The sequence below is a fragment of the Stegodyphus dumicola genome, chromosome X1, assembly GCF_044657685.1.
Source record: "Stegodyphus dumicola isolate Sdum_Otavi_A_Nest chromosome X1, ASM4465768v1".
Taxonomy (NCBI): Eukaryota; Metazoa; Arthropoda; class Arachnida; order Araneae; family Eresidae; genus Stegodyphus; species Stegodyphus dumicola.
Genome location: NC_140780.1, coordinates 49241324 through 49254289, shown reverse-complemented (window position 1 = coordinate 49254289; position 12966 = coordinate 49241324). Strand labels below are relative to the sequence as shown.

The 12966-nt window shown below is 30.2% G+C and overlaps 1 protein-coding gene across 1 annotated transcript in view; it reads left to right on the top strand.

Moving 5' to 3' along the window:
- The first annotated feature begins 9969 nt into the window (after positions 1–9969).
- The window catches only part of LOC118183557 (uncharacterized), a 166059-nt gene continuing 163062 nt past the window's right edge, over positions 9970–12966 (top strand). The window contains exon 1 of the mRNA XM_085807772.1: positions 9970–10253. The gene's annotated coding sequence lies outside the window, so the exon portion shown is untranslated. The remainder of the gene's footprint in view (positions 10254–12966) is intronic.

The window sequence follows — 12966 nt, the reverse complement described above, 5'->3', positions numbered from 1 at the left end:
AATAAAATAAAGTACCAGACCTCGTCTTATTGGCTTAATACCGTTTCGTCCTTTCTCGTTTCATCCTCAGCTCGAAAAAAAGTGTCGTTTCTTCCGCTGCCACGCCGCACGCTTAATGGCAAACCGCACAATGAGTTGATCAATGTTAACGAATTTCACTTACTGCGCATGCTCAATGCTCTTACAATTGCAACAGTCTATTTCATTTTATTTGACCTTTAATTCAGTAATTTAAACTAGATTTAATGCTTAATTTGTTAAAGTATATATGAATGGAACGTATGGTAAATACTCAATTCTTTTTATTTCTCAGAAGTATAATTAGCTAATACATCTTTTAATGTTTCCCGTTTTGTAATCCTTTTTAAAAGAAAATTTGGGTAGTTTATAATCGACATTTACACTCCAAGTGATGAATCATCTTACAACCTGACACGTTTTAAAACCTCGAACTCTTTACGCCCAAGATAATAATACAATATCAACCATATACCGTATTTATCTTCTTTTAAAATTACGCCAAAGTCGTACCTGCGCCAAATTCTCTTTTGAGCATGCGCAGTAAGCGAAATTCGTTTAACATTGGTCAACTTGGTCAACGGTTTGCCATTACGCTTCCCGCACCAATTTCCTCTTTTCCCGTTTCAGCGGCTGTTCGGTGTGGTGTGGTGTATTTAATTACGGCAAAGCACACTAGGGCTATCTTCCAAAGGGGAGGGATGCCTTTCGTGGAGGACTTTCTAAGGGAAACTGGCTCGTATACACGTTACACATGGGGAAAACCACGAAAACACCCATGCAGCCAGCTCGTTCGCGGGATTCGAACCGCGGACCGAACTACCAGTGTTCAGCGACTTTACCACTCGGCCGCTGGTGGGCTCATCGGCTGTTCGAAAAAAACGGGTGTTCACAGGAGATAACTGTTTCTACTTAGCTTTTGATTTCTAATACTATTTAATATTTTATGCAGACAAATTACGCTAAGCAGAATAATGAATTTCAGACGTGTTCAAAAGGTGTGTATCTGAATATAACATTTTTGTTATATATATAGTACCCATTTTTTTTTTTTTTTTTTTTTTTTTTTTTTAATTTCACGCATTTCTAAAGCAACAGAACCACGGTATCACTATTTTGACACACACACACACACACGTTAGGGTACGAACTTGATCGAAGATCTCCGTCCCCCTCTTTTCTAATACACGAACTGCGCGACGTTTCCTGTCCCCTATTTCTTTCCCAAAAAGATTGGGTGCTACAAAAAGTCATTTATCACCATTAATGGGACATTCTATTGAGACTGTAAGCCTTTATTTTCGTTTATCAATATTGTAAAAATTGTGCATGCAAAACAAATATTAATTTAAAGACTGTCGTGTGCTAAAAGTAAATTTCTTTTACACTCATTTTAAAGTTTTATGATGCTTTAAAGAATGATGAGCCAGATCTTTTTTATTCTCTGTTTCCAAGTTGTAGATTTTAGTCTCTGATATAGATATATATCAATTTTGAATAGTAAAATTGATAGATTAATGACATACACAAAACTGCTACATAATCAACGTATCAAATATCGGATTTGTAGCTCACCTTAAATAAGCTTCTTATCTAGATAAATATTAACAAATCTTAGATAGCAGAATGGTTTTAACTTTCAAATTTACCATTTTAGGTAAACAGTTCTAATTTAATTTAAAAAATTATCTTTATTAAATCTAAAAATTGGACTTCTTAAGTCGTTCTAAATTCACACTAATATTATTGCAATATATTCCCGTATTAAGCTTTCCGTTTTTAATCATTGAAGTTATTTTAAGGTTATTTAACTTAGTTACAAATTCTACATTTTAATACCAGAAACGTTTAAATAGTTATTCTATTTTCCACCTGGTGCACTTTGGTGTACATTTAATTTCTAATGCACATTTAATTAATAAATTAATAATTATGAGCGTCAGCATAATTTTCATAATTAACAAAAAAAAAATCAAACTCCCTTATATTCATAGCCTGGGATTTTCAGTTCCATTTTAATCCATTCCTTTTTCACATATTGTTGCACTGTACTCTAGTTTTCATGTGTGTAGAATTTATATACTTTGTATTGTATTTATGCCAATTTATATTTAAATGATAATTTTTACAAACTCTTGCATCACAACTCTAGTTAACAGACGATGTTTCTAACACCTTGGCAAAGCTTAATCTTCAGCATGTAGCTTATTTTCGAACCTAGTTTCAGGCTGAATTATTTGTAAAATTAATTACTTGAAATTATTTGTTAACAAAGATGGTCGCTAAATCACGCTAATAATATTTATAACTGTTGTAATTTATAATGCAACGAGTTCATATGCTTTATAATATAATTCATTTATAATTTTTTCAGCAGTATTGAAATTAATAGCAGATACTGATAATGATATACATTTAGATTACAACGATTTAGATTGCCATTGCCTTCTTCACTCATTTCACTCACTTCACTATTTTTACGCTACTTTCCTAATATTTCATAATGGCATACAGGTAAGTTTAACTCATTCACCAAATATGTAAATCTCTAATTCAGCCCACTTTTGTTCTTACGTGTGCTGTATCTTCTATTTTCTTTAATATATGGTTCAGCCTAATTTCAAAAGGTCTTGCGGAAAAGTCACTAAACATTGGTAGTTCGACCCGAGTTTCTAGTCCCAGTGATCCCCCAGCTCTTTCTTTTATTGTACTTATTTACTGTGTAAAAATGTAGAGTAAAAATTTCAGTTCATGAATTAAAAATACTTTTTAAATTTATTCTTTAAAAATATTGCAAAAATTTTCACCTTTACCTTAGCATATCTTTTTACAAATCGCTCTAATAAGAAAAAATAAGGAAAGAAATTAACTCGGTTTCGGTGATTGATACCTCGGTGCAAATTATATGTAACATTTTTCCAAAAGTATAGAGTTTATATTGATATCAATAAATTATGGATTATTTCTCCATCTAATTTTCTTAACATGTTTATTCCAGAATTTTCTTTTCACGCTGTAGCGATTAACTTTATGAGTTTTCTATAATCATTCAATTTCTCTAGCCATGGCAACTTTGCGTACCTTCTGACAAGTAGTTATGTTTTTAACCACTGTGTTTTAATTCCTGTTGAGACTATCAGTACATTATTCACTTGTTTCACAAGTGCAACTTTTATTTTATACGCAAATCTACGTAAAATAGCATTAAAACTTCAGTTATGCGGAGCTCCCGATCAATTGCTTGTTTTAGATTGAATGAAATTAAGCTTAATGTTACGGTTAATTATCTTGTTATTAATTTAATTATACATTTCTAATTAATTATATGTTCAGATATTTCCAAGTATATTACTCAAACTTTTGCATCCCAATTTTTAATTTTGGGTTAAAAAAATAAACTTTTATTTATTGAGAGGCCTGATTAATTATATTAATTTGCAGTATTGTTTATGTAATTCCTTTCTTCTAAATAAATTTTAGAAAAATCTTCTTAGCATAATAATTTAAATTTATTTACAATTTATACGTCAGTGTTCCAAATGTATAGTAATGTTGTTATAATAGATTTTATGCTAAGATTTTTTTAAATTTAACTAAATTTAATTTCTGCAAACATTTTCATGATTACTTTAATTAACAAAAAATATTTTTAGCACACTTTAACACACTTTGATATGGAATAATATCTTGCACTCTATTAAATTTTCCATTGTAGTTCAAACATCTTGACTATTATTGATGTAATTTGTTAAAAGTATAATTTGTATACGTTATAATTATTTAATTTATGATATTATTATAATAAATGAAAGTTGTTTGTAATGCTAATATGTTATGTTTACCAATACCTTTTATTTTCTTTGTTAGCTCTCGCATTTATTACTGTTATTCAAGTAATTAGCCTGCTTGTTAGATATTTTTTAGTTGTTTTTGTGATATGTAATTCTATTTATTTATTTTTATTTTCCTCTTGGCTACAATTGGCTTCGAAAAGTTAAATTGTAACCCTGTAGGCAGCAGGGGGAAGAAATTTTGATTGGCGCAGTTGGACTATAGGGGATTTTCATTAGCGCAGTTGGAGTACACACACACACACACACAAAAAAAAAAAAAAAAAAATTAAAAGTAATGGGTTCTCTTTAAATGCACCCATTTGTGCTTTTAGAGGATTTTACGTGGACTTAAAAAGGTGATGGTTCACTACCAATATTTGTTTATGTTCTCAAAAATACAGGTTTCTTTTAGAAAGTGACCTCTTCGAGATGTCGTCAATAAATGATTTGTTATAATTATTTTCTAACAGATAATGGAATTAATGTAATTTAATGTAAATTTAAAAAAAATTATCTTTATATTAAGAGAGATTTATGGCTCTAATTCTTCTTTCGCAATTAGCTGTTATGTAAGCTTAATTGTTTTCTTATACCTTTTACTGCACATAACTGAAATATTTACTTTCAGACACACACACGTAATAATAGTAAATCCTATATATACAATAAAAAATACAAAGAATATTCTCTATTACATTTTTATTTCAGCACAGCAGATTATTATTATGTTGGAAATTATGTTGGAAATGAATATGATGTCACTTTTTGAAAAAAATTAAAAATGAAAATTCTCTTTTTCGAAACCTTTTCTCAACTTATATCAGTTCATACTTTGTTCTAATATTAATTCATGTGTACACAGTAAAATTCGTCCGAATACAAAAAATAGCCTTGTATTAAAAAAATGAAGTCCCTTTTTCAGAATATTTTTTCAGCATAAATCATTTACTTTTTTTCTTGTATGTGAGTGGGCCGATAAGCGACCGAGCGATAAAGTCGCTGAATACTGGTAGTTCGGTTCGAGGCTCGAATCCCGGCGAAGGAGTTGGCTGCATGAGCGTTTTCGTGGTTTTTCCCATGTGTAAAGTGTACACGAGCCAGTTTTTCTTAGAAAGTTCTCCACGAAGGCATTCCTCCCGTAAAGCAGATAGCCCTATTGTGCTTTGCCGTAACCAAATAAACCGAAACGATAAAGAGGGAATTAGTGGTGGAAGGCAGCGATGAAAAAGCATTTTTTTGAACTGGGAAATAAAACGGTACTAAACCTCTGAGATTAGAAGGACAGTGGATAAAAGGATTCTTCTGCAGGTGACAGGCGATGGGAGAAAAATTGAAAACGTCATTTTAGAAGAATGGACTGCATAACCAAATTTTATCCATACTCTGACAAACAGTACATTATCTGCTCATCCAGGGCCTAAAATTAGCTAATGCTCGGCTTAGTTCTTTAGAAATTGCAATTTCAGCCACAGCCCCCAAACAAGACGATGTCTGGTATTTTATTTTATTACTTGGCTATTCATTATTAATTTAAGAATTAATTAAATTTTCAGTCTTTACAACCAGCGGCCGAGCGGTAAAGTCGCTGAACACTGGTAGTTCGGTCCGAGGTTCGAATCCCGCGAACGGGCTGACTGCATGGGCGTTTTCGTGGTTTTCCCCATATGTAACGTGTATACGAACCATTTTCCCTTAGAAAGTCCTCCACGAAGGCATCCCTTCCCTTAGGCAGATAGCCCTCGTGTGCTTTGCCATAATCACACACACACACATTTGTCTTTACATTTTTATTGAATTTTAATAGTAGTATTATTTAATATTCTAGTTGCTAATTATTTTATTATTTTAATAGTTATTTTATTTATTTATTTACTTTTATTTTAATCTTTCCTGATGGCCTTGCGTAGGACTTCAGTACTTCTAATTTTAAAAGTTAGGCCCTGACTACAACTAACGATTGAGAAAATAAAAGCCGAGTAAGGAAGATGGATATATATATATATATATTTTTCCTTACTTATTTTCCTTACATATATATACTTTAATTATAATTAGGTTGGTTGGACACGGAGGGGTTTTGCACCCTTTTCTAAAATTTTTTCGGATGTAAAGGACGGCACCTCCGAGGACAGTTTTTTTCGTTTCTTTTGTCTGTGTTTTTTTGGTCCTAATAAGACCCTACGACGTTTGTTTTCTTGCAAATTTAATTGCATATTAATTTGATTACAGCACCATTTTCTTTATAAAAGTTCTATCTTCTTTAAGCTATACAGGACCAGCCCGTACGTTGTTGTAATTTTTTGACTAATAGCAGACCGCTATTTATTTTATTTCGATTTTAATTTTACATTGCTCGGAGTTGCAATTACTTTTTAACACCCTAATGTGTTTTTCAGCGGACGCGTCGAGAAAAAGAAACAGAGCAGTGAAGCTCCAAAAAAGATTTATTCAGGAATATTCATGTTTTTTATAAAAAAAACTTTGTGCATTAAACAAGAGCTTCAATGGTCTGTTTCGGCGAAACGCGTAATGGTATTTAGCCTAGTTCGACACTCAGTCATTTTTCCCTTGAAAAGCCTGTTGAGGGTACGAGTGGGTTAATTTACCATTTTCCGCTATGTAATTATTGTATTTTATATTATTGCAATTTATGTTTTCATTATAATTTTTGTATTTTATGTATTGGCATTTTTTCAGTCCATCTATTTTTTTATACGTATTAACTTTTCATATATATACATATATTTTTCCGTCAATCTATTTTTTATGTGTGTTAACTTTTCACATATCACAACGGTCAGATTAATTTTTTCGTGCATTAGCATGTCTTCCAACATTAATTTTGGCGGTTTTTTCCGCGTGTTTACAGTTTTTTCCAGTTTTTCCAGACAAAAATTTCGCCTTAGTTCATATTTTAGTAATACAGCGTTGAAATATGTATATATATATATATATATATATGTATATATTTATATATATAAAATAACATATATATAATAATAAATATATATATAATAATAAAATATATATATATAATATATATATAATAATAAATATAATAAATATATATATATAATAATAAAAAATTTATATATATATATATATATATATATATATATATAATTGTTGTATGAACTTAAATCCATTTATATATATAATTGAAAAAGAAATTGTAAAACTAACAAGTAATTAGACGTAAGACCTATTTGGTCTTAAAAATGTTTTGCGCATAATGCTGCAAAAAGATATGAAATAGTAGTAATAGGTAGAAACATTGCAACGATCTTGCTAAAAAGTTACCAGGAGCTGTAGCTCCACGAAATATTTCAACGCTGTATTACTAAAATATGAACTAAGAAGAAAATTTTTGTCTGGAAAAACTGGAAAAAACTGTAAACACGCGAAAAAAAACCCGCCAAAATTAATCTTGGAAGACATGCTAATGCACGAAAAAATTAATCTGACCGTTGTGAAAAAATTTTTAAGACCAAATAGGTCTTACGCCTAATTACTTGTTAGCTTTACAGTTTCTTTTCCAATTATATATATATATATATTCACGTTTGGTAGTATTGCCGATTGCAATAGAAAAGGAGGTGCACATCTAGATGCTATAGCGGTCCCATATACAAAATTTCAACGTTCTGCAACTAATCATTTCCGAGTTATGCGAAATACATACATACGTATGTACACGTCACGAAAAAAATCCCTTTTATGTCTCAACTTAGAGTCATATCTCTTTAATCCCATTTAACAATCCCTTTTTGGAAAAAAGAAAAAAAAAAGAGTCCTTCATTGTGTCCGTACGTACAGACGTCACCCAAAAAATAATCCACATGGATTCCGTAATGGTAGAAAAGGGATATTTCCGTTGATTACGATACCCGGTATTTTTCGAGATTACAATACTTCCTTCCTTTTTACTTCGTACAAGGAAGTAAAGAACCTATATTAACCTACATATTCTTATATAAACAATACTCAAGTGCAGTATATAAATATTTCAAATCAATAAAATCTCACTATGGCATGCTCAAGAAAAAAAAATCAATAATTATCTAAATTATCCAAATTTTCAATTTACAAACATAATCTGCACTATAAATCTTAATGTAAACCAAAGCAAATACAAAATGACGCTTCGCGTTGTCAAAATTGCCCATCTTCTTAAATAGCAACAACTGAATAATATTTCAACTAAAACACATAATGTAAACAAGAGTTTGTCCGATGAATTAACCAAAAAAATTCGAAATTATCAATCAAAAATTGCTCCAACTCTACTGTGTACATCTCTCGAAAGCTTAAACGCTTGTAACGCTAGTGAATTGATTTCCCTCCGACCTAAGAATAATTATTAATTTTCTAATCAGTTTCGACACATGTTGAGCCCGAGTACTCTGAAGATTACAACATTCTATCCATGTGTGTATATAGTACTATTGTAGCAGATTCGTCCGCCAGCCGCCGTTAGATCCGCTCCTGGAGCCAGGATAGATAATGAGGTGTAGCAAAGACTATAAAGTGTAAAAATAGCACGTTGTTGAATAAAATGTAATTCCAGGTATAATTATTGATAATTTATGAAAAATACGTGTCAAGTACCCGTAAATATTTATTTAATGCTTTGTCTGTTTGCATTTCTTTATATATGCTTCTTTGATCCGATCGATGTTCAAAACTGGTTTATTTTATACCTTTTTAACATTTGTATATTAGCACTGATCCACTACTGTTTGTTAGCACTGCAAATAATCTATTAACATTTTCTCGTATGCCCTGAAAAGATGCCTAAATCATGTACTTATACAATGTAAATGCTGTGCAAACACGGAATTCATATCCAGCATACACATGTGTGAGAGAAAAAAATCATCATAAACTTAAGCACATTATGATTACTACTAAATATGAAACAATTTTTCTTCCCCTCACAGTAACTAATAAATTCTTCTATTGTGATATCACAGTGAAAAGAATATCACAGTGGATTGTGATATCACAGTGAAAGTGCTTTCAAAGAAATGTAAAACATAATATCATGAGCAGAATTACTAAACTTATGTTACTTACTAAACTTCTACCCGTCTTCTCGTATCTCGACGGTGTCCAGACTAGGGCCCAAAATTATTTTGCGACATTGCTGTTGAACTGAATTTTATGGTTTAATTGCAAAGAACATGATATTTAATAAATAAAGCTAACACGCAAATTGTTAAAAAAAAAAGCCCCTTTGGACGTAATTTAAAATCTGAAGGCCTTCAGATTTTTCTTTTTTTCTGTCTTTAGTCAGTTATTGGATATTTTCTCTAAGATTTGATTTAAAATTATTCTAAATTTTCCTAGCAGAATTAATTTTTTGTTTAACTTAGAGTGTATTCATTATTCATTCTAAATATTGCGATTATTACAGTAATTTTTTATATGATCTGTCAATTTCTCCCTGTTGCTATAGATTGTGTGATGTTCTGAACTGAAATTTTTATAAATGAAAGGAGGCAGGATTCGTGGTGAAATTTGACTGCCGTATTTACTCAAAAAATGAGACCTGTTGGGATTAAGATTTCGCATTATATTTTAATATAGTTGAACATTCGATCCGGGTGACATGGTTATAATTAAGATTTATTCATTTCTGATTAGAACGAAAGGCAAGATACCTAATTAAATAACATACTGTACCATAGTATAGAAAGAAAATTTGGAAAAGTTTAAGATACGTTTTTACTTATTTGTTTTTCAGGCATCCAGTGCCACTAGGATGCAGGCCTAAACTGAAACTACTCAGCTACACATGGCTATTACAATTAGCAATAATCATGCAATTTATACATACTATAATTGCTTATGTGACTTAAGTATTTAAACAGTTTAATTATTTTATATAGTATGATAATTAAACTCCTTCCTCTTATAATGGAATACCCGATTCTGTAAAATAACCGAATAGGATCCCTGCAAATTTAGAACATAAATATAACAAAAGAAAAGAAATCATATTTTCGAGTGTATATGATATAAAGAGGAAGAAATTTGCTCTCGTTGCCTTGCTTACAGACAATTGATACCGGAAATGGCGACACAGACTCGTCGTGACCGAATTCTCCTGTCATGCCCTAAGCTACAAAAGCTAATTTTTGTGGTTTGTTTGTAGCTATGTGTCGACGAGAAAATTTTTACGAATTAGATTCTCTTATTAATCTGAAAGCTGTAATATAGTGTATTATTTAAAAATTCATTCAAGTTTCGCAAACTCTCTGTTTCTTTTAATTTTGTATTTTCATATTCTTGTTTGAAATGAGCAACCCTAGGGGTAAGACTCCGCCTCTCTGTCTTCAGTGTGTCGAGGAGCTGGAATGTTATCGTTGTGTGAATTATCTTTGCAGCGAAGCGATTGAGGTAATACATTTATATTAAATTAGTTGCAGTTTGTTATATTTGTGGCTTAGATTTCATAAAGTAACTGAATTTCCATGCTTTTGTTTTTATTTTGTGTTTTAAATTAGCGAATGCTATAGTACTTGTTTATAAACATGGCGGTGGTTAGTCGTGGTTACAATAATTTGAAAACAGGAATCTGTTCAAAAATAGTCTTTAAGACGAGGCAATTTTGAGAATTTGTGTTTTTACGTTTATTAAGCATACAAGGTAGTTTATATTGACTTTTTTAATCTAGAATATGTTTGTAACCTATTTACATCATCTCATTTCTTTCAGTAACCATGTGTGTGTGTATGTGATGAAATTGCGACAATGTTTAGGAGCGTAAACTTTGCACCAACTTGTGGCACGTGTATTCATCTTTAAAATTTTTCTTTTAAATTTATTTTATACCTACAGTAGATATATATTGGGCATTGTTTTTTAAAAACGAATTAATGAAATTTGTCCTTATCAAATTCGTGGCAAAGAAAGAGGCAAGTATAGAAAGAAGGAAATTATTTAATTGTAGCGTCAGAGCTGAGCAGCAGGCAAATAATGCATTCTCTTAATTTTCGCCATAGTCATCAATCCTACATCGAGGATTTAGTCTCATTTAAAATTAATTTTGTCCTGCATATGTGTTTAGTACATGATTGTTAATTTTTCTTTTTCTTTAAGTGGAGCAAAAATGAATTTTCTTTCTATTTAAGTGGAGTAAAAATGAAATTTAAATTCGTGGAGTTGATTTGCTATAATTTTCCTTTCTTTACTGATATTGTTATGAAATTTCCATAATATCTTCTACAGTTTTTTTTAAATTTTTTTATTTCTTTTATTTTCAAACTTTTATCTAGTGGGCATTAGATGTTAATACTTTAAAACTGAAGTAATATTTACAAATAAATCGAAAAATGGAATCATTTAACATGTTCAAGAAGGTGGTATTTTACTTGATATATATTGTGTTCATCTAAAGTTTCACTTCCTGCCTTTTTACCATGCTTGTTATTGTGCAGGACATCATTTAATTCAAAAAGATAGTTTAACTATTCACCTACTTTTGCTATTGCAAACAAATATGTGCGTAAAATTTCTTGAAAATTGGGTTGATAGAATGGAGTCTGACATTAATTTCAAGATTTGAACCAAATAGATTAAGAGATATTATGTTAAATAAAATTGTATAATAAATTTCAGCTGTTGTTATAGTAAAAGTTGTTCATTTAGTAAAAAAGTGTAATCAATTAAATTTTGCTTGTAAAAGCAAGGTAAAAAGGATTTATCGGGTGCAGGTTGGGGATTTGGTTACTTTTTTTAAAGTCGGCAAAATATTGATATTTATCATAAATTGGCAAATATATTATTATATCAAAAGAAAAGCAATTTAAAATACCAATTTTAAATATTAATTAAGGTTCTATGTTCGTGCCCCCCCCCCAAAGAAAAAGGTGGGATAGTTCTATATCACTCACTCTACTGATTTTGATGATATCCAAATTTTTTTTCCATGTTTCGATTCTATGACACAAATTATGCCAAACTGCCAAATTTTGTAAAAATCGCACGAGTAGTTTTAAAAAATTAGCTCTAGAAATTTTAGCTCCTCAATGTTAATTGAATTTGATATATATTTATTAATCTCTTTTTTTTTTTTTTTTTTTTTTTTTTTTTATTAAGCTTACTTGATTCCTTCTTCCAGAATTCAAACTTTAGGTTCATTTCAAATAAAAGTCACCCCTTTTTTTATGATTTATTTTTAAAATTTACATTTTTTATAAATTTTTCAATCATCTTAAAGTAGATGTATTTCAAAGCATACCTGCAAAAAATTAAGAGGTTTTTTTTTTTTTTGGTTCAAAATTTTCTAAGACATACATGAATTTACATATTGGCACTTTTTGAAATCTGGCATATTTGTTATAGGTGATAATAATGCCAAATGTGGTTTATGCATTTTGTTAAAATTATTTGAAAGTATGAAATGACTTTTTTCCCACTCATATATAATGAAAAAAAGGAAAGGAAAGTAGGTTGCTATAAATTAAAAAGTTCGCCAAGTGCTGTGCTTGTATTCTTGCTGCAGAATGAAAAAAAAAAAAAAATGTGGCAAGGTAAATTTCTGAATTTCTCCCTAAATTTTGAACCAAATTTTACAAAATTTATTATCTAGGCGTAATTTGAGTCATAGAATCAAAATATGGAAAAAAAATTGGCATGTCATTTCCAAAAAGTCTGATTTTTGTGTCAAAATGTCTATATTAAAACAGTGCTATATATAAATCTAATATATATTCTCTCTCTCTATATATAAATCTAATATATATTCTCTCTATATATAAATCTAATATATATTGTATATTAGATTTATATATTGCATGCGTTTTCAAAACATGAAAAACGCAGTTTCAGTTTCATCAATCGGCCTCCAGTAGAACGGGAAATATAGAACCGTTCCTTTTTTTATTTGCTCAGTTTGCTTTCTCTAAAAAAAGAGGAAAAAAATTAAAATTTTGGGAACTCGGTATTGTGCATTGGCCATGATATATGAGAACAGCTGAAGGCAATTCTGATTTAAAAAAAAAAAGGTAATTATGAAAATAAGGCAAAAATTTACTCTACGTTAAGCCTTGGCAAATCGTTTCTTTTTTGACGCTAATATAGGTGGCAGAAAGGATTGGCACCTGTTTCA